The sequence below is a fragment of the Mytilus galloprovincialis genome, chromosome 10 (assembly GCF_965363235.1).
Source record: "Mytilus galloprovincialis chromosome 10, xbMytGall1.hap1.1, whole genome shotgun sequence".
Taxonomy (NCBI): Eukaryota; Metazoa; Mollusca; class Bivalvia; order Mytilida; family Mytilidae; genus Mytilus; species Mytilus galloprovincialis.
Window position 1 is genome coordinate 31,342,585 of NC_134847.1, and position 22,588 is coordinate 31,365,172.

General features: G+C 30.9%; 1 long non-coding RNA gene across 1 annotated transcript; it reads right to left on the minus strand.

The window, feature by feature from the left end:
• Positions 1-1,516: 1,516 nt before the first annotated feature.
• On the minus strand, positions 1,517-21,740 carry LOC143047376 (uncharacterized). Its single transcript, XR_012969530.1, has 4 exons — positions 21,299-21,740; positions 16,210-16,430; positions 15,180-15,432; positions 1,517-3,576 (listed from the first exon to the last, which is right to left on the minus strand). It is a non-coding gene; the product is annotated as an uncharacterized LOC143047376 (long non-coding RNA).
• Between the last annotated feature and the right edge of the window lie 848 nt (positions 21,741-22,588).

Sequence of the window (22,588 nt, forward strand, 5' to 3'; positions counted from 1 at the left end):
AAAAATTAAAAAATTTGGAAAAGAGAATCAAATCAGCTCCGAACATAAAAGACGAAGCAAGAAGGGAAGGTTAACACAGTTATGGAAAAAAGATTTCTTTATATGTGTAGGCTGAACGTTTGAAATCGAAATTAATAAAATAATAATATCAGCTATCGTCAAAAGGTCATTACCTAGAATAAAAACATGCAATTTAACCACCAGTTCATTTTTGCTTTGCACGACGGTGCGAAGCTATTAGTTTCATACGATATTCACGCCATCTTAGAATTATTCCGTTACAAATTCAGGTTCTCATTGGTGCCTTATGACAAATGTATGAGGTGGAAATGATTCTTTTGGCTAGTATAGAATTGGGATCATGTCACAGTCAGCAGAAGATACAAACTGCAGAGAAAGTTACAGTATGGGTATTCAAGATCCGACTCAATACCCAATCAATGAACAATTGTGCATTGCTGTATCATGTCAATCAATTAATCAATCATTGATTACATGTATTGTCTATTCTATGTCCTGAAAACCAACATTATCCTTTCAAAAATTTAAACTTTATAGTTCATACATTTGTAACTTTTATACTAACTATTTTAGAGTGAGACAAACATTTTACCAATCTGCTTTTGTTTGGTGCTTACTCACTGGTAGTGACTTATTCAAAAATTCAGAATCTGAAGTATAATTGATTATTTCCTATCATGAAAATGAAAATGCCATGAATTTCCATTGTTTAAGGACGTTTTAACAATTCAATGTTTTGTGGAAAATTTTAAACCAATATGCATTAGATTATAAAACGGTGAGTTAAATAATGTAACCAAGAACTAAAACCACTAATCGTTTAGAGAACAATCGAAGGGATTTCAACCTCACATTTTAAATTTTTTGATCAGAACAAAAATATATGCAAAACGTTTTTTAATGTACAAAAAAGTTATCTTTGTAAACAAAAATGGTTTCAAAAGATAACAAATCTACACAGATTCCTAAAAATACATAGTTTGTAGTTTTTATTATTGAAATCAGAAAGAAAGTTCAGATACTTCCGGTTGAAAATAGTCACTTCCGTTGTTATCTGAAAACTTACTTTTCACTTTTTTGAACTCCATGGTTTTATCGTATTTCTTATTTTTTCAAAGGGAGCTAATTGGCTACCTTCGATGTACAAATGTCACATCCGGTGTCGTATGATAGCTGTTATTGCACTGATTCGAAATATATATATATGGTGTCGATATACCATTGCTTGCAATTAGGGAGATAATTGTCTACCTACAGTAAAGGAAATGTCACTTTGAGCGCATATGAAACATGATTCACACTGATTCTGAAAATATATGGTTTCTGGGTTCTGTATCATGATATAAGTGAAAAAGTACATCCGGTCGTAAAGCTCATTACAAATACCATATGACTTTATTATCTACTAGTATGTTTTTTTGCTATTAAAGATTCAAGTAAAACTTTTGAAAGTTTGTCGTGGCAAGCTGTCGAAGTCAAAACAAACAATAACCGATTTGGTGGTGTCTTTATATTTTGTTTTTATTATTAATATTACATGTATTAGGCACAAACTCTGTCCTATTCTATATTCTACTGACTTTGTTTATGCCAGAATTTTTTAAAAATTAAAATGTCGCCTCAGTATTGTTTGATGAGGAGTTCTGAAATCGATGACATTTTACAAACTCAAATGGTTGCGTAAACATTTAACGACTTCTTCATGGTCGTTCCATTCCGCCACCCTTATATCACATTCATTCACGTGTGCATTTGCATTTAATAAAAATTTGACTATATTCAAATGACCTTTCATTGAAGCGTAGTATAATGGTGTTGAGTTAGTGGATTCAGGATTGTTAACAGGCATATTATGGCTCAGTAAAATCTGGACAACTTCTTCGTGTCCATTTTCACAAGCCCTAGCTAAAGCTTTTGATAAGCCACTAAGAACGTCCCACTCCAAAAGTTTTGGTTCTTTCTTTCTGGGTAATTTCATAAAAAATAACACTGTTTCTTTATGGCCATTTTCACAGGAAGCAACAAAACCACTAATTGCATGTTGATAGACACTATGTGTTAACAATAACTCAACAATATCTGTGTATCCTTTTTCGCAAGCACGCATAATCGACAGATATAGATTTCTGTCTATATTTTTATCCTTTAGACATGATACTAATATCTTGACAATATCAAAATATCCCCTTGAACATGCCTCATATAGGGGTGTTTCTATTTCAGTTATTGGAAATCGTATTTTACTGATCCACGTTCCGACAATGTACGATACAAAGTCATCATATCCCAATGTACACGATAGGAGAAGAGGCACTTTTAAAGAGTCTATATCTGATTCTGTCAATTGTGCAGCAAGATACTCTATGAAGGCTTTTCTATAATTTTTATTTTTATTTTGAATGTTTGCGAAAACTCTTTTGTTTCCACATCTTATTTCCTGTAAAAGTCTAGCAAAGAAAAGCGTGTTATATGTCTGATTCAAACTTATACTAGCGCTTTTGACGGTTTCCTCAATTTCAAAAGATTTCAGTCTAATTCGGTTTTCAATGAATGAATATTCAGAATATTTGAGTATACTAGTTATAAATTGCTTTCCAATGCACGACACAACAATGTCATAAATTTTGTCATGTATAAACAACAGTTGATTTCTCTTTCTTTTAATGTATGTTCCTTCTATTGAATTCCATCCGTCCTGTAAACACTTACGACTTTTTGGTGCATTTTTAAAACTTGACTCCGATATAACATGGTGTAGAAATGTATAATACTCGCCATATATAACACATTCAAACGTAGTATATTTAATATCGAATGCTCCTTTAACTAGTAACAAAGCAAGACAGATATACGATGGATTTTCCGTCGCCTTCATTGCCTCTATTTTGCTGGTTATTATTTGGTCAGAGTCCATTAAAAAATCTTGATTTCTGTTGCAAAAATCCTTTCTGTATAAAATACAAAGCAACGGCAGCTGCTTTGACATTAAAAATTCGTTATCCTGGTAAATAATGTCCTCATCATTAACATATAAATCAAAGATCTTTTGACGTTCATCACGGGATAATGACAGTTCGGGTGAATGTAAGTTACATTCCACAATAGATGGTAATACGTCCTTTAGTTTGCTCATAACATTTACATGTTCTCTACATGTAAATAAATACTTGTACTTACTGTGCCTGTCTGCAATACACTTAATTTCATTTAACCTGGAAGTCAGTTTAATTTCATCAAAATCAGAAATTGAAAAATTTCCAACAAAATCGTCCAGAATGAATAAAATTTTTGTGTCGGGTATTCTGTGTTCATTTATTTGAATAAATATTTCGCTAGTAGCTGAGGGCAGAGGAACAACAAAATAGCCACGGCTTTCTGACATACGAAGAGCTGTGTAATGAGCCAACGTCGATTTTCCAGACCCACACATTCCAGATATAACAACAAACTGATTGTGTTGAATAGTTTCGAATATTGAAATTGCCGTTTTTGATAAAATAAAAGTTTCCTTGTGTAGCTTTTCCCTCCATGTTCTTTTCATGTGAGTGTCTTGTTCTGCAAATAAAAAAAAAATCAAACTATAAAATCAGAAACAAATACCTGGTTCGTTCATTATTTTGAAGCATAATTCCCTTGAGAAAGTAACTGATTGAAATAAAAGTTCTTCTAGTTTTTTGTCACACAGTTTAGTACATGTATTTTGATTTATGATGAAATCATAAATTTAAACAAAGGCAACTTTAATGTCACATTCACTACGAGGCCGGCAAGAATGTGCTACCTCCGAAAGATGGCAAAGTCATTTTAAGTTTTGCTGATTATTTGTTATTATTATAAGTTGAATCTACAATATAGTTTCAATGTTACTCCAGAGTATTTGGTATTGGTTTCATTTTTTCATCGATGTTCATCAGGACGATAACAATGCGGAAAATTTTGTTGTCACAAAGAATATTACTTAAGGAGGCTCGAGGGTACAAAAATTTCAGAACATTTTTATCATTTTTATTTTCATTATAAATTTAATTTATTACACTATTGATTGTTACTTTATAATATGGTTCAAAAATCAACCAAAAAATCGATTCGTGTTGGCCCAAGATGACTTTTAAAATGTTTGTGTCATTGGAATAGCTCCAAATTATATCCCTTTGGTGCAAAAATACAAGTTTTTGGCATTAAAGTTGAAACATGTTTTTTTAACTCATCGGTGACCTAAATTTTTATTATCTTTTTAAAAAAAGCTGTACTTAAACTAAACAAATGTACAATTTGGGCGATATCTGTAATTTAGTTCCTATACTGTTTGCTAAATTTATATTTTTGTCATGACATTTTTTGCCTGAAACAGTAGCTTAGTACCTTCAGCAGTGACTGCAAAGTATATAGTAATTTTCTCAAATTAAAAAAAGAAGATAATTGTTTTTTTTTTATTGTAGTATCGAACGGCTGTTTTTCGAAAACACATTGTACATGTAGTTCATAGATGATTAAGTTTTCCACTTTTCCGTTTTCCACCTTTCCTAGGAAGGACCTTTCATTTTGTTATGATTATTATTTAGTCATTCCACCTTCATGTTAAAAGACTTTTGCATTTTGTTCTGATTCGTTTCGTAAAAAGGACTATTTGGTTCTGATTATGTCTTTTAACTTCTTTTAGAAAAAATATTGATCTTATGTTTGTTTTAAGTTTTACCACTTATCTGCGGAAAGAACTTTGATTGTGTTTTGATTATTATAAATAGTATCTCCCGTCTAACCATTATCTTGTGGTATCAAGTGTTTTGAAAAGTTGACACTTAGATGTTTTGGATATAATGTCAAGCAGTTATTGAGCTGTTGAAACTGAATCTAACCTTGTTTATTCGAAGTGTATTTATCGTAAGAATTATCTCACAAAACACAGCTATTCTTCTTGCTTTCCACCGTACCGAAAATATAACGACGTAATTATTTCATTTAATTGTTCGTCAAATCGTCATATACTTTGACTGCTTAAAACAAAGCATTCCAGTGAAATTTGATATAAGTTATCTATCCTTATCAATTATATTTGTCGGTATGTCTTATCAAATTATAAACCGTACCCATATAGGCCTAGATTGTTTTCTTCATAAGCAAATGCCTGTACCAAGTCAGGAATATGACAGTTGTTATCCATTTGTTTGATGTGTTTGAGCATGCGATTTTGCCATTTGTTTATGGACTTTCCGTTTTGGATTTTCCTCGGAGTTCAGTATTTTTGTGATTTGACTTTTTACAGAATGATTTAACGGTCATGTTCCTAATTTTGACTTTAGCTTCAATATCTTCTCTGAAACATTTGAATATTTATATTAAAGTACTAGTGAATCATTTTTGCTTTACTGTGATGCAAACATAAAGAAATGACGCACGCTACTGGTGTTGTTTTAAATCACGGACAAGACACATTCGTCTTATCAATTTATAAACATTGAAAATGACATTGTAAAGTGTTATACATCATTTTAAAGCTTTTAAATTCTTCATTCAGAATACTGCAATTTAGAATATGTGACAGACTTAGTTATTTTCATAAAGTAAAACTCAATAAAATCTTTAATTTTTGAAATAGATTTCCTTGTCCCGGGTTACACTTTTTGTTTTGTGAAATTCTGAATACCCTTAAAAAATATATAAAAGTTTGTCTACAACAAGAACGTTGTAATTGGGCATTGACGTTTTGTCGATTTCTTTCTCTCGAAAAGACAGATATTCATAAAAAGGGATCAAGCTGATGCAAATTATGTGTCCCATTCACGAAAAGCTGCTTTTGTTTTTTTTAAATTGTCTCAAAAAAGAGAGTTTCTGAGCAAACCCCATGACGAATGAAAATAAATCTTTTATTAGTATTTTGTACAAAGCTCACACTTTCGCATCATGCAATACTCATGAATTTGTAACAAATTATTTTTATTCGAGTTGGTTAGCAATGTACGACATTTTGTCCCCTTTAAAACAAATAAAACGTAGGGTTACGTTTTTCGGTATTTTTTCATGATATTAATTTAATACAGTGTCATTTGCTACATAAAAATATATAAGGGATAAAAGAACAAAAAATTTATCTCTATACTCATATTAATCCCATAAATATAATCTGATATACGAGATATCAGATAACAATAAAAAAAAATGTCGGATACAATGTCCTTACATACGATTTTGACGTTATTTAATACAATATACAGAATGTGCTGTCTACTTGTCATTATTGCAGTTTTATCACACGACTTGAAATTCGGCTATTTTGTGTTGTTGCTTGGTAGGAAAACTTTAAAAGTCGAATTAATGTTTTATGTTAAATCTCTATCGATTCATAGGGCAAGATTACCTCGCGATACTGGGGTGTTTTCAAGAGACTTTATTATGGTCGACAGCCGCTAGCATACAAATTAATAGAAAAAAAAACCGAGCTATAATAATTGTTCCCTTCTATACATTTGTGAAGAACTCAATGACACTGCCGTGCTAAATATGTTGTAGATCTTTCGCCTTGACATTCTTTAGTGAAACAATAAGTGCATTTGCAGTGCATAGTTTATCCCCCCAAAAAATCGATTGCTTTTGTGATTAAAATGTATATAAAACAAATGGTTTCATTTTGTTTTGTAATGGAACTTGTAAGCTTGTCATTATTTATCTAAGAAAATCAAAAGTTCTTAGGAAAAAGATAATCCTTTAAACTTTATTGAAGAAAGCCATCTGAAAAACAAGCATTCCAACGTTTTTATGTTGGCTTATGTCTATGAGCGTGCAACGTTAGGTGACGCCAGTATCATGCGTATTTCAAAACATTTGGTATGAAACAATATAATTGTAATTTATAGAAGATAATGTTCAAGATTATTCTTTTTCAATTTAAGGTTCATTGATTATAACCTTCACTTTGTATATGATGGCGCTATAGGATATTGCGCAAAAGGGTAGGTGACAAATGAAAAACAACCAAATATTATCTTGAAGTAACAATTTTTACACCTTTTTAATGAAAAGTACATAAATCCATATAATTGTGTAATGGACATAAATCATTTGAGATTGTAATGAACTTTTAAATAAACCGCAGGTAACTTATCATCTTACAGACAAAAGTATAAAGAAACCATGTTTGTTTGGACACAATAATCATATTATATTAAATAAAAAACAGGGTCAAAGCTCAAGAAAATATTAGAAAATTTTAACTTTTAATCCTCTCTTTTCAGATCACTCCAAGATATGGAAAACATAATTGTGAGTTTCGACATGTTGAAACACATAGATTTAAGTTGAAAACGTACGATGGTATTAATGGGAGTTTTCTCCCACCATATATTCAGAATTACGCTTATAGTAATAAGTCATAAACCATATTTTCTTATTAGAGATCCTTGCTTTATGACCTTGCAATTGAAATCTGATTTAGATTTTAACCTTTTGATGTAATTTCTTTTTTGTACCTGACAAGGCATAAGATGTTTTACGTTTGGTAACAGACATATAATTTTGAAGCAGGTCAACCTGTTGAATAAGAACTTTATTATTTTTTATATATCATCAGTCGGGTTCAAATGGTATGAGAAATGTATTTTGTTTTAAATGAATTTAATGAATCTTCGAACAATTAGATTTAAAAAGGTTCGTGAATAGACCGTTTAATTTTGTGCCGGTCTGTTTGTTATCTTTTTTCGCCTTTTGTTTTCCTTGCACAGTATTGTTGTTTCAGAAGATGCACTTCCAGAGGATGATGATTAATTTGCAATGAATAGTACATAATGCGTTTAATCTTATTGAATTATATCAAAATTATTTGGGTTCATGACCAATCAAGTACATTTCATTTTAATCCTTAGTAATACATTTCATTTTCTATGTACATGTATCTAGAGTTAGAACCTCGTTGTGTCGAAGTCGAAGGGACCGGACCAAAGTAATCGACTCATCCGAGGTTCGACTCATCCGAGGTCGAGTGTGTCGTCGTAAATTTTGAATGCATGAAATACGGTATGAGATGTGTGTAAACTAGATACAATGAACAGTGTGTCTTTATTTTCTCGATATGACACTTTATAATTGTGTATTCAATCTCCATTTTTGGTCCTTCGTAATAATTAAAAACACAAGTACAGATACAAATCATGCACAAATAAAATCAATAGTCTACACAAATATTCACAAATGTCAGTCGCTATAAATTATGAAATCACTCGCGGCACGAAATAGGTTCTGAATGGTCTCTGATGAGGTCGTCTGCTTTACATTAAATTATCATGAATATATTATAATTGTCCTAATCCTTTTATCTATTGTAATTAATGAGTTTTAAATCTAACGATTCATTTAATCTCGGCTTGGGACATTTAAATTCGTTTTGTTTTTATCTCAGATGAAAAATGTTAAACAAACTAACATTCCGCTTGAACGATCAACACAAGTGTTAATTAGCGGTCACCATAAACACTGGTGGTAAGCGGATGGTCGTAACTAAAAGTTACGACCATCCGGAGATGGGAGACAACTCTAGGCATAAGTTTTTCTTTTCCGATTTTTGTGCACTAAAAGGTTCATTTGAACCAAACCGCTTGTCTCGTACATACTATTCGACAGTCCGGTGATATTAAAACCAAATTTGATGCATTAAAACATTCCAATTTTCGTAAAATAGTCATTCAAAAATTCAAGCATGATGGTCGTAACTAAAAAAACAAAATATTGAGGATGGTCGTAACTTAAATTTGTGATGGTCGTAACTATGTTTTAAATAAGACCGAATAAGGCAAGTCAAGAGTTTTAAACGTGTCTTTTATTATATGCATACTAGTATTTCATATGATGTACTTCTGAAGATTTTTTTTCTTCATTTTTTACATACAATGTAAAATAAAGCAATTTCAATGTAACACTTATCAATTCAGAAATTTTAAAAGTTTTCAAATATTAGTTTTGGGGAATTTTGATTAAAGTTCGATTTAAAATTCCAAATTTTTCAAATGTAACCGAACCAGTCAAGAGTTCTAAACGTGTCTTCTGTTATATGAATATATCATATATCATATTATATATTTGTTTCACCAAATAATAAAAACTAGATGGAGAAAGGTATACCTGTAAAGAAGAAAATTGGAACGAATCGAACGAAACAATACAAAATGAAATGAACAGTCATATATTCTTAAAATATAATGTATAAAATTAATAAAGAGGCAAATAGTTGAATTAATGTAAGCGGTTAAATTCATTAACAATGTAAATTTCTCAAAAGTGGAGAAATCTATACTATTAAACGAGAAGACCTCATTTTTGGTGTCGCTTCTCTCCTTTCCACAATAAATTAATCAACACGCCTCTGTGTCCTATAGGTACAGTGCATAGTCGCATTTGTCATCCATTCATATGATTATTCAGATTGAGTTATTTTGGGAGAAAAACGAGAAAAAAGGCATCCGGATATTGTCCCGTCATTGGACAAAATTTTAAGTCAGATTAGACTTCCGGTTTGCGTTTTTCTGTATACTTTAAACATACATATACAAAGAATAAAGTGTATTTTCAGAATTCTATCTGCTATCATTTTCAAGTTTACTATCCACGGCGGTCACAGAGTTTATTAAATAAAGAGGGTCTGTATACTATATCAATGACCACCATGGATCGATTAGTAAACTTAGAATTGAAAGTAAATACACCATATTTATATAGTAATGAATGTTCATAATATACAGATAAGCGCTAAAAATATTCATGTGAACTTTTGATACCTTTTCTGAAATTCTCCAGTCATTAAATCTTTTACAAAATTCATTGATTACAAAAAAAAGAAGATGTGGTATGATTGCCATGTTGAGACAACTCTCCACAAGAGACCAATATGACACAAAAATTAACAACTACAGGTCACCGTACGACCTTCAACAACGAGCAAAGCCCATGCCGCATACTCAGCTTCAAAAGGCCCCGAACTGACAATGTAAAACAATTCAAACCAGAAAACTAGCGACCTTAAAATATGTACAAAAAGTGAACGAAAAACAAATATGTAACACATAAACAAACGACAACCACTGAATTACAGGCTCCTTACTTAAATGTTCATAACATACTAAATGAAAACTATGTTCATATTGAAATTGATAGAAAACCAAAAATTGGGAATTTTGGAAATAAAGGAGGAGGGATAAAAAAAAAAGCATTTTCCTGTCCCAAATAACCTATATGACTTATGATACTTTTGCTGAAATTCTCCAGTCATTCAATATTTTACAAAATTCTTCCAACAACACTTTACATACTTTAAACTACGCTCTGGATGCCCGCGATTTCGCGGGTGTGTTCTAGTCATTTTAAAACAAGAAACACAGCTCTGGTTATGATCATTCTTTGTTAGAAATAAAAAGCACAAAATGTATCAAATACATGTAATTGTTTTAAATACAAAATAAATGAGTTTAAGAAACAAATTAACAAATTGGACATCACATGAAATAGCGGTATCCTATTTTTTTTTCCGATTGGAATTCGCATCTATTGCAAACATAAACTTTTTGAGGATGTACTTACTAGTTGATTTTTTTAAATCTTCAATTGAAGAATGATACATTAAGTCGAAAGAGTATTAATAAGGAGTCAAAATAAGCTTAACATATTGATAGGTTATGAAGGTCGTTATCGAGACTAGAGCATACACGCGAATTCGCAGGTCCGTACCTGAGTTTTAAAAAGAACATACGCTTTATTTTTAGCCTGGATGCTTAGACGTCATATTGTTGTTTGGTGAAATCAAGCTGATAATCAGGTGCACAGTAATGCCCAATGACGAAGTTCATGAGTAGCTTGTAGCCATTCATACAATGTAAACATATAACTTACACATGATTTTCAACCTGCATACCGGGATTTGTATGTAATAATTGCTGCAGTACATTTAGTCTTTGTAACATTATCCTGGCTACAAACAAGTATTTTATTTTACTCTTAAATTCAGTGCATGTACCAGTGTAAAATATATATCAACAATTTTCCTACTTTCGAAGTTAACACAATGATCATTGCGACACCATGGATTCAGTTTGCATTCCTTACCAATACTTAGAACTAATATCAATACTATACAGCAATATATAATCGTTATGTAATCGATAAAAAATAACGACAACACGTAATAAAATCCTGGGTTGAGTTCAATATCGTAGCGGCTACGTAGCTGCTATCAATATCTATGTAACAACTAGTCTATAGCTGCATGTTCAATCGTCAAGATCTACGAAGCACTACGTAGCAGCTACGATATTGAACTCAACCCTGACTCAGAAGTGCATTTGTGGATTCTATTTCCTCATGAACGACCAAAAGACGAATATTTGAAGGCCAATAGTTTATAAGACAATAACAATTTAATTAAAGTCAAGGAGTAAACAAAGACTCAAAAACTCTAAGACATAAGAGCTGCAATAAATGATTTAAAGATGATTGTTCAGACTGTACGTTTAATAATTTCATCTGCCGACATGATTGCAGATAAAAAAAAAGTCGTAAATAAAAAATACTAAAATTAAATATAAGGGAATACACGTGCATTTAATAATTTAATGCCTTAACGTACAGTAAAAAATATATCAATTCTCAACCCTAACATACTTTTTGGCTTAATGCGAGTTGATTAAATTGATGCACTTAATAAATTTGTAAAATCAAAGTTACAAAGGGGTAGTGAAAAATTCATTATACCAGAAATGAGCATTTTAGATGTAAATATGTATTTAAAAAAACTTGACAAGTCGAAAGCAACTGGTTTATATGATGTCGGACCAATTATTTTGAGTATGTGCAGCAATGTCATTTTACCAGCTTTGACATATATCTAAACATCAGTTATGGTAAATTTTCAAGTATTTTTAAAACTGCAAGAGTATGCCCAATTTTTAAAAGTGGCAATGCCTGTAATCCTGATAATTATAGACCAATAGCAGTTTTGGCTTGTCTATCTAAAAATCATAGAACGACATATAGCTAATAGTTTGTATATATTTTTAAATAGTAATGACCTTCTTAATACTACACAGTCAGGTTTCAGAACTAAACATTCGTATACTACTGCACATACTAAATTAGTAGATGAATGGTTAGCAAAAAAAGATAATGGAGAGATAAATGGAGTTATATTTTTAGATTTAAAGAAAGCTTTTGATCTGGTTAATCATATAATTTTATTGAAAAAACTTGAATATTATAATGTTTCTAATAGTACACTTGACTGGTTTAATAACATTAACGGTACCAATTTTTCTGCACCAGATGCGCATTTCGACAAATAATGTCTCTTCAGTGATGCTCGAAGCCAAAATATGTAAAATCCAAAGCTTATATAAAAGATGTAGAGCTAAAATCCAAACGTTCCAAAAAGTTTAAGTCATACTTGTTTGAACGAAGCCAACAAGTTAAGGTCAATAACGTCATGTCTAATACTAAATGCAGAAAAACTGGTGTATCACAAGGTTCTATCCTGGGCCCTTTGTTATTTATTTTATATATCAATGATTTACCACTTAATATAGAACATTCATTAATAGATTTATATGCAGACGATTCTACATTACATTGTAAAGGTAATGATGTAATTCAGTTAGCTTCTAACCTTCAAAATGATATTCATGTAATTGAAAACTGGTGCTCGCAAAATTATATGAAATTAAATGCCAAAAAAGAGTAAATCAATGATTATTGGTTCAAAACAATGGCTTTGTTTAACTGGAAACAGTTTTGATATCAATATTTCAAATGAACAAATAGAAAATGTAGATTGTGAAAAACTACTTGGTTTATATATTGACAAAAACTTTAATTGGAGTCAGCAAAAAGATAAAATGTCAATTACTATATCAAATAGAATCAACTTATTACAAAAGATAAGAAAATATTTACCTATGCATATACGTATTATCTATTTTAATGCTTATATTCTGCCATTATTTGATTATTGTTGCAATATATGGGGAAGTTGTTGTGAGAGTGGAATAGATAAACTTAATAAATTATTAAAGAAATCTTCTAGGGTTATAGTAGAAGCTGACATAATGACATCATCCAGTTTATTGTTTAATAGTTTACACTGGTTAAATGTGGAAAAACGAATTCAATACCAAAAGGCAATACTTGTATTTAAATCAATTAATGGTATGGTTCCTAACTATTTAGAAGAAAATTTTCATTTTACTGATAATCAAAACTATAACTTACGTTCAGCTGATAAAAAACTATTAAATCTTCCACAACCAAAAACAATTTTTTTAAAGAAAACATTTACATATTCAGGTTCTCAAATATGGAACAGTTTACCAAATGAAATCAAAATGGGTGATACACTTGTATCTTTTAAAACAAAATGTTACAAATTTTTCATCAATTGTGCAAATTAATATGCCTTTTCATTATTATTTCAATAATAATTGTATAGTGTGTATAATATAACTTTATAATACTGTGTGTACTTATAACTATGTTATTATTATTTTAAGGACTCTCAGGAAGGTTAGTTTTAACTAATGGGATCATCCTCTTGAAATAAAGATTATTTATTTATTTTTATTTATTAGTTTTCACTGTTGCTCCTATAAGATGAGCGTTTGAAATCCATCAGAAATGTGTATGTTTAATAATTCTCTAGCTTGATTTCTGCATATCATTACCAGAGTTACAAATAGTATTGTTTGTAGCAAATCATATATTACATCTGAGTCTATTACCTTAACAATTAAAATACATTAATACAAGTTTGTCTAAATACTCGAGTTACGGTCATCTTTCAAAGTTACGACCATCTTGTGTCGGTTACGACCATCATCCAAAATACTATAGTTGAAGTTACGACCATCACACATTTAAAGTTACGACCATCATGCTTGAATTTTTGAATGACTATTTTACGAAAATTGGAATGTTTTAATGCATCAAATTTGGTTTTAATATCACCGGACTGCCGAATAGTATGTACGAGACAAGCGGTTTGGTTCAAATGAACCTTTTAGTGCACGAACATCGGAAAAGAAAAACTTATCCCTAGAGTTGTCTCCCATCTCCGGATGGTCGTAACTTTTAGTTACGACCATCCGCTTACCACCAGTGCATAAACATGTCATTTTAACTGTCATACAAACAATTATGTTTACTCAGCTTTAATCTCTTTTGAAAATGATTAGTTGACATAAGAAATACATCCGACTTAAATTTTTATCATAAGTTTGCATCTTTCGAAAATTCTTACTTTCGAGTTCGAGACATCGAGGTCAATTTACATTAATTTTTCTTCGACGGGACTATAAAATTTACTTGACTTAAGTCTTAACAGAGTATTCGAATCAACCGAGTTCGACTCATCAGCGGTAATTATGCATTGATCAAACGGGAATTTTACCGGGACCGAGAAATTACTTCGACTCATCAGAGTTTTCGACACAACCGAGTTCCACACAACGAGGTTCGACTGTATATACATTTTATAGAATTGATTTACTTAATGTATGCTGATATTTTTTCGTTATTGAATACTTTTTTCCGCATCTGTGTTTGTACTTTAAAAACAACCCCAAACATCCTTGTAATTTGAAAAATGGGATTATTTTAAACAAAGGTTTCAGAGCTGAGTCTGTGTTACTTTTAATTAAAAAAGTGAATCGGTTAAGCACCTAGGCCTATCCATATCGGGTATCCCTGGCCATATGTTTTCTAACAATTCCTAATATTAAAACTTGGTCGAATTTGATATTGATCAGTGTGAAGTAAGCTACATGTTGGCAACATTTGTGTCTTTCTGTAAACCTGAAGTAGCTGAATATCTCTCTTAGGACAAGTGAATTTGAGAGTTAGTTTTTCTTTCGGATAGAACATTTAGGTAATAAACAAATGTAGCCCATGAACCGTAAGTGTTGAGACCTTTAAAAACCTTTGTGTGAGGTTTGTAGACGTCATATTTTTAAAGGGGCCAACAGAAAGTTATGTCCCACTTTCCTGTAGAAATAGTTTGGAACAATTTGGAGTAATATGTGTCTGGAATCATTTTTTCTGTACAAACCGTTTCTTAACTCCATTCGAAGATAAGTGAAAATGAGATCGTGATATTTTAAATAATTACTTTCTTAACTTCTGGAATCATTAATACATACTAAAATCTTCTTTACGGTAGTAAGCATCTTGCAATTCAACCTCTTCTTGATGTTGTACTCTTGATAAATCGATCTCCAATTTTTTTTCTTCTTTTGATCTTTCAAATTCCTCTTTCAAATTTTCTGTTTCCTTTACTGAACTTTGCATCTCGTTGAGAATCTCAATAAGAACTCTTTGATCTGAATTCTCAATTTTTCGTTTCAATTTTTGACATTCCTCATACATTTCTGGTCCCCCTAAGCGTTGTATGGCCTGTAAATATAATTGTAACCATTCTTTATGTACCAACTATTTTCATTGGATTAATTATAAAAAAATATAGTATGATTGCCAATGAAACAACTCTCCACCAGAGACCAATTCAAAAGATACAAAAATTTACAACAATAGGTCACCATACGGACTTCAACAATGAGCAAATCCCATACCACAAAGTCAGCTATAAAAAGACCCAAAATGACAATATCAAATTCAAACAAGAGCAATAAAGTTAACCATCAAATCAACAATTTTCATGCTTCGGTACAACATTTGAATTGCTGCAATCCATATGGTCGTGTAATCAGCCAAAATGCCGAGAACATGTGTGACGTTGAGAAAAAAGATTTTATCAAAAATAAGCAAATCATATACTATAGGATACTTTCTACTAATCGTAGCAAAAAATGATCTGTACCACCAGACAATTTTCTAATCTCTTATTTTCTTACAGTCATATAAACCCCAAAAATAAGATTAAGCAAACAGTTTAATTCTTGTTTGACTCAACAGAAGTGTGCGTCCTAAATTGAATATGATTAGAGTTTAAAAGTGTTTTTTTCCAGATTTCTAACGTACTGTTCTACGAACTTCTTTAAGATGACAAACAAGTCTTATAATTTCTACTAAATGGACCTCTGAAACTTGTCATCACATAACGATATGCACAAGGAAGCTTTTAATGGAGCCGATATTTCCGTGTTTGTTTTTGCTAATTTCAAGCATATTTATTTGTATTATAAAGAAGTCTCAATCAAAATATAAACTAACCTCAGTTAAATCGGTCCAAATCCTATTGAAAGATTCTGTCGACAATTCAGATTTATTCATGTGAGCAAACTCGTTTCTATAATAACGAATTCTGCCTAGATCAGCCGATGTATTTCTAACATTTTGTTGTGGAGTCTGATCATATACATCAATATCAGCAACGTGTTTCAATAAACAAAGCATCAGTGATGTGTCAAATGTTGTTGATGAAGGTTCTTTGCCTACAAAATATTCAAATCTTAGCTTTATAAAATTGCGTCAGTTTACCAAACTTAATGAAATCCATGAAGTAAAGACAATGTCCAACATATACATTTCTTTTTTGTAATTGATATGCTCGGAACCTTGCGCTAAGTGGATATGAACAATAAATCACACATATACAAGTATTACGGATTACCTATGACCTAATAATGTTTTTCCTTTCTAGTACCAGATATTTGTTTTTGACAGGTGCACGTTATTATATTGTTTTCTCTATGTAAACCTCTGACTTTCTTTCAGTGTTCTGTAACACTTTAAACTTTGTCACATAATAACATGTGTTATGATAATGATGTATATTACCCGTTAATTTCCTACATATACAATGCGATCTCCGAGTTGTTATCAAATTGCAAAACTTAACGCATTTGTAATCGGTAACCTATGTATACATTTATAACAATGATATATTATGAAAATATATATGTGTTACCCTTTAACGGTTTTGTAATTTTAGTTTGACACTATTATTTACGATTTATGTCGGGAATCTGCACATTTTTTACTCGTTTTCAATTAACTAGACAAAAGTCAGAGCATAACACTAGCAGGAAATATATATGATACAAATCAACTAAAACAAATCAAAACATCGTTCTGTTTGGTTAATGCCTTGTTTCAAATAACATTAGACAAAAAAGTTGTGTTCTGAACACGAAAATGTCAACAAGAAGAAAATAAACAACTTTAGTACTAATACATTTTATGATTAGCACTTTCCCCCCATCTTTCAACTATTAACAAAAGTGAAATAAAAAGTGAAAATAAAAATAGCGGGACGTGTTTTGAGATAAATCGAAGTTGGAATTTACTTTCACAATCACATGTACATTTATATGTTGGCATGTTGTTAACTGTTAATCAATATTATTAAGTTTATAGTCAACACATCACAAGGCTACACAAGTATGGATCTAAATTTTGATTAAATCAGGACCACACCAGCTTTATTTCTGATAACATTGGTAATCTATTGTCAACATTATTGATATGATCATTATCAACGAGAGTGGAGCGTCAAAGAAAAAATTCGAATATTTTTTCTCGATATAAAAACCACGAACATATATGGCATATCAATGCATCTCTCTAAATCATAAAGTGTATATGAAACAACCAACAATAGCAGACTAAAATGCTGAAAATGGCAAAAGTTATATCAATACATCATTTAGCTTGCAATTCATATAATGTTTTATGAACATTTCATAGCTTTCCCTTGTACTTCTTTGTTTGGTAATTCGGTATAAAGCAAAACAGTATTACTGGCTATTTTTAACAAAAACTTTTATTGCAGACCTTTTCTGGTTATATGATGCGTAGGATTTTAGTGAATCTGTATGAGTTGTTTTGTCCTGTGTATTGTTTCAGAAAGGAGCGGACAATAATATTTTAAAACATTCCTTATTATTTTGTTTCTACCTTAGTTTGAATTTGTCTTCCCACTAGAATTAACTGTTATCAACATTAGTTATTTGTTTATGTATCTTCAATGTCCAATTTGTTTTGAAAAATATGTACCGTTGCTGTTTGCTCTTCGTTGTTTGATTTTCGCGTCTCCCAGTTGATAGGTTGTTGAAACACGCCTATGTATTTGTATAACAGAAACAAAGTATAACACAAATACAAACTGACATAAATCAGACGCTACCAATTAACGGAACAAGTGAAACACATTTCCATATTGTTTACTTGGTTAATGTATTTCCCAATGAAAATACTGGGTAAAACCTGTTTTTATTACTAGCTTACTCTTCTACTTGTGTTTATAGTTCCATGGTATTGAAAAACTGAGACGGACATAATAGGTTTCACTTAACATTTATTGAGATCAAGCAGCCACAACATGTAAACTTACATCACAAGCATAAAACAAAACAGACTAAAATTTCAAAAACAGACATACTAATTCATCTATTATAGACGCTAACACAAAATTTAAGGTAGAGAGTTAATTTAATATATGTTTATGACGTCAGCATCACCACATTTTGGTCTTGCATAGTCCATTCCATATATAGTATATACACTTTCTTGATCATGTTGATAGAGTAAAATTTAAGTAAATATTGATGCAAGGGTAAGCAAAATAAAATAATGGAAACAAACTATAACAAACGTTTGTGTCAGAATCAAACATCGTTTACATATTAAAAAGCCAAAATCTTGCAGGTTAAAAGTCATTCGACCAAAGAAAACATAATTGAATAAATATTATTCGTGAAATAAGAGCGAAACAAAAGCATCATAAATAGATGCATAGTAAGTTCAAAACAATCTTTTGAATTTTTTAGGTAAACACTGGAAAATTATCTGTTTGGCCTTGGAACCTTCAGATTAATTTTTGGAGAAAAAGGACGAGGTATCTTTTTATTACACCCATGCATAATAATTATTTTCTCAATTGCAAGCTCCAGCATATCATAAATGAGATATGATATAATCCCTACGTGGATAAAATTGGTATATTGCTGCCAATGTGTGGAAAAGGAATAATTTCAAAATCTAAATCAGGAATTTTGATACATGTACTTGGATGACCGCTTTTAAGGTTAATGTCAATGTATATGTCGTGTACATGTTATTATTTTGTACAGGTTATTACTTGTACAAACATTCTATACAAGTAATTACTTGTATGAAGCCATCATACAAGTTATTACTTGTACAAATACAATTGTACAAGTAATTACTAGTACAATTTTTACTGAGAAAAAGATAATAACTTGTACAAATCATTATATTTGATGTTCTCAAGCAATCGTTTCCCATTTAAACAAATAATTTACTACTTACACATATAAAGGTATAAACTTTCAACATGTGTGTTCGTTTTGAATAACAAACATATAAGCAAAACTTAAAAAAACAAGTGAAGACTTAAGTGTAAAGATGGAAAACAGTGTAGAAAAAAATATAAAGAAATAATTAAATCTAATAATTCGCTTTCACAAGCGTAAAATAGTACAGAGAGAATAGTAGTAAGGTAAAGGTAGCCAAATTCAGTTCCAAAAGGATAGCACTCCAAAGATATTTCTTATGACAGAATGGTGTTTTGAGTGTACCAGTAATTGAATTGTTTATATTGTGCAGTTGATGAACTCTATCCTTTGATAAGAACAGCACATGCCAAAAGATGATTAAAATATTTAGAAATTGTAGACAATGTTACAGTTAAATAGAAGACAGAGGTCTGATTGACTGTAGAAATATCAAAGGAGTTGTACTGAATATTACAGAAAGTTGAAAAATAGGAACAAACGTTGAAATCATGATTGGTTTAATGAGTCAAAATCAAATCGAAAAGATTCAGAGAAAGGATTTGACAATGTTTGACATACCAGAGAGCACTGAGGTATACGTCATGGAAGCAGTACAAGTGCTTTCTTGAATTGGTGACCAAGATCATGTTCACTGCAGTTGGCGGCGTGGCTGTAAGACAGGCAAATGTAAATGAAAAGATCAACTTATTGTGTAATACCAGATGTCATGTTTCCTTGTCTTGTGCAAACACATATAGATTATTTTATCTATAAGGTTTAACTTTCAATTCCAATATATGATATTACATATGCAACTTTTTATCATGATTTATTTTTGATAATAAATTGTAGAAGGGTTTTATTTTATTCTTGCTTTTAACGACTTGTTACTTTGCACCAGTAGTTAGTATTTAAATGGCACGAAGCTGTTAAGCTTAATTTGCTCAATGTTTCATGCTAGGTTATGTTGTTACTCTGCGTTCGTCGTGTGTCTTATTTCTTCTAACATTTCAAAAATAATGCTAATATAAAAAGGAGATGTGATATAATTGACAATGGGACAACTCTCCACAAGAGCACAAATGACAGAAATTAAACACTATAGATCACCACCACGGCCTTTAAGCATAGTCAGCTTTAAAAGGCCCCGAAATGGCAAATGTAAATCATTCAAACGAGAAAACCAACGGTCTTATTTATGTACAAAAATGAACGGAAAAAGTATGTAACACATCGTCAAGCGACAATCATTGAATGACAACCTCCTGCATAATGTGGCGGGATTAAACATGTCAGCAGGACCCCAACCCTACCCTTTCCTGGGACAGTGGTGTAACATTACAACATAAGAACGAACTATAAAAATCAGTTGAAAAAGGCTTGAGATGGATACAATCCCACTAAGTATAAAATACACATTTGCAAAAAAAAAAGAAAAACAAACACAATTGATTTCAAAAATACATACGCTCTATGATAAGAAAAAAAAAATAAACTAACAAATAAATAAATACGAACAAAAAGAGTAAAAGAAAATTTGTAATATTACCCGACAATTGACAAAACAATACCAGACCTACTAACTCAAAGAAAGGAGTTTTTCAATGAAACATTTTGTTAAAAGCAAAAGTAGAAGCACATACAGCTCAAAGATATTGTGTTGTACAAGTTATTATCTTTTTTCTCAACAAAAATTGTACAAGTAATTACTGGTACAATTATATTTGTACAGGTAATAACTTGTATGATGGCATCATACAAGTAATTACTCATACAAAGTTTTTGTACCAGTAATAATCTGTACAAAATAATAAAATGTACACGACATATATATACAATATAGGGGAATCTTTATATGTTGTTTCTCAAATCGCAAGATCTGGAACTGAATAAACAAAGGCAACAGTAGTATACCGCTGTTCAAACTCATAACACAAAACACAAAGAGGTATATAACCACAGAAAAATAATATATTGTATGATAGAATTCAACGGTGGAGTAAAAAAATCCTTTAAACGTATAACATGATTCTAATACTTTCCTTTGCATCAAAACAACTCACCTTCTCCTGAATAAAGCATATTCATTTGTGTCTGGTTCAAAATTCTTTTATTTTTCAGCTCTTGGATCTTGTTCCTTTTCTTACTTAGTTCACTTTTTAAACAAGCAGGGGCAAATTCTCTGTCAAATACTTCACGCACAACTAATGGTGAAATTCCTGTCAACATACACTGGACAATTATGTAGTTTTTTAAGACGTCTGACTCCATTTCTAATTAATTCTGCTGCCAGTCAGACTTGCTTCTTATTTGTAGCATCTTTATGTATATGGGTATGTTATATAAGAAAGTGGCATTACATACGATCTATCAGTTTTACTGTAAAATATTAAATATAGTTAACTGTGGTCTCGGTTGTTCTTATTTTGATAGGAAAATGCAAATGTTGAAATCAAAAGGTTAAACTACGCATGATAACCGCTTTTTTAAGTTAGTGAAATCTTAAAACTTGTTTGATGTATAAAATCGGTTTTTTTTTTACCAAGAATTTTTTATGTTTTTTTTTAATAGATTCTTTATTGCAAATATTGCTGTTTAACAATTAAACTTGGTGTACAGAATTTTAACAAGTTTCCCTGTTTAATTACCACTGAATACCCAGGGAGAATATTCAGTAAAATTAACTAAAAAAATACATTTGTTTAATTATCTGAATACATTAAACTACAAACCACTATTATAGTTGTTACAAATAGTCTATGCTGCTTCACAAAAAAAATAATTTCGGCTATGTTATTAATAAAAAATATCTACACATATTTTATTACGGAAATTGATCATTCATCCGGAATGTCTTTGGGGATTCTTTTATTACCTAATCAGAAACGTATTGCGGTCAGTGACCTCGTGTTTGGATGTAATATTTTTTTAAGTGTTTCGGGAATTTGGATTATTAATTTCGATGTGGTTTTGAAAGTTTGGAATAATGATGTCAAAAGGTAAGTTGGATTGTAAAAATAATTTTCCTAGTTGCCTTTTCAATCTTAACTAAATTTGTTATTGATTTGACCCAGATAGGTACCGTGTTGTGACCTTTACCTACCAAAGTTTGTAAACAAATTCAATGCAGCGTACAGGTGTTGCAGTACCTATATATTGACAAACACACACACAAAAACACACACACACACCACACCTACACATGATAATACATCTGAAGTACCCACATTAATATTCATAGTAACAATATTGTGCAAACATACAGTGTCAGTTGATACATTTTACAAAACCAATTTCTTTCCATAGCTTGCACAGATACTCATACCATAGGCATACATTTTACACTTATATAT